The sequence below is a fragment of the Solanum tuberosum genome, unplaced genomic scaffold (genome assembly GCF_000226075.1).
Source record: "Solanum tuberosum cultivar DM 1-3 516 R44 unplaced genomic scaffold, SolTub_3.0 scf00747, whole genome shotgun sequence".
Lineage (NCBI taxonomy): Eukaryota > Viridiplantae > Streptophyta > Magnoliopsida > Solanales > Solanaceae > Solanum > Solanum tuberosum.
In genome coordinates, this window is record NW_006239677.1 from 65,174 (window position 1) to 66,644 (window position 1,471).

Consider the following 1,471-nt stretch of genomic DNA (forward strand, 5'->3'; position numbering starts at 1 on the left):
GTTATAACATTGGACATGATTCTTGATGATGGAACATGATAGCACCTCATTAATGTTCATATCGAGATGTTAGCTTTTTTTCATGTGTATAAGAAAACGCTTAAACGTGGTTACTATCTATAGGTTTCCTTTCTAATTTATTGCCAACCAAAGATCTAAGAACCTTATATTTTTTTATGTATTAAATTTGTTAAAAGTATATTTATGATGCTTAACCTAATCCTAATAAGCGTTTGAGTTTTTCACTTTGTTATAGGGAAAAGAGTTAAAAAAAAATCTTGTACTTTACATCTAATTTTACCTTTTATTAAAAGTTTGACTCATCCATATATTATAACAATTTTGGCTAGAAATATTAAATATGAATGTTGGCAAGATGTTGATGTTTTGCTATATTCTCCACTATTTAGACTTGCAAAATGTCCTCAAATGTAATAAATTTATAATTATTGTAAAAAAAAATTCTCTAATTTTATGATATGATCATGAGAATCGACGTTTGCTACTCAATAAGTTTATATCCACCAATGCTTTGACCAACAATCACTACTAAAAAACAGCTGAAAAACGACGGACGGCGTCGCTCCAAAAAGCGACGCCTTTTGCCACACTGTCCATCGCTTTTTAATAAAAATAATTATTTTTAAAATTATTTTACAAAAAACGACGGACAACATCTCTTAGTCCGTCGCTTTTTTTTGCGGATTTTTGCGCTAAATATATATATAATTAATAATTATTTATTTTAATATATATTAGAGACGCCGTCCGTCACTTTTTATTAAAAATAATTATATATAAATTAAAAAATAACCACGTTGTCCGTCGTTTTAATTTATTTATTTATATATTTTAAAAAGCGATGGACGGCATCTCTTAGTCCGTCGCTTTTTGGTCAAAATATCTAGTCAACTATTTTTAAAAAGCGACGGACAGTGTCTCTTAGTGCGTCGCTTTTTAGTCAAAATGTTGGTCAACTATATTTAAAAAAAGCGACGGACTTAAAGATGATGTCCATCGCTTTTTATTAAATATCTAAAAGACATATTGCCATTTTCTTATTTTCCTCTCTCTCTCTTCACTCTTATTCTCTCCCTTCTCTCTCTATATATATATCGATCTCCCTCCCGTCGCCGTCGCCACCCTTCCCGTCGCCGATCGTCGTCCTCTCCCAGTGCTCCCCTTCCCCGTTGCCGGTCGCTGTAGGTAAGGGGTTAAATTTTAGTTTGTTTTTTTTCAATTCTAGTGAATATAATTGATTGTTTGTTAGTATATTATTGTTTTTGTTTGCTGGGTTGTGTTATTCAATTGTTAATTTGATTTGATTATTGTTAGTTAGGTATAGATAATTGAAGATTTTTATTTTAGGGTTTTTAAAAAAAAAAATGGGCATTGTTAGTTAGTGAAGAATTAACATTTTTGTATTCTAGGACCAGTTTAAACTTGAGAATATGTAATTTTAGGTTGAATT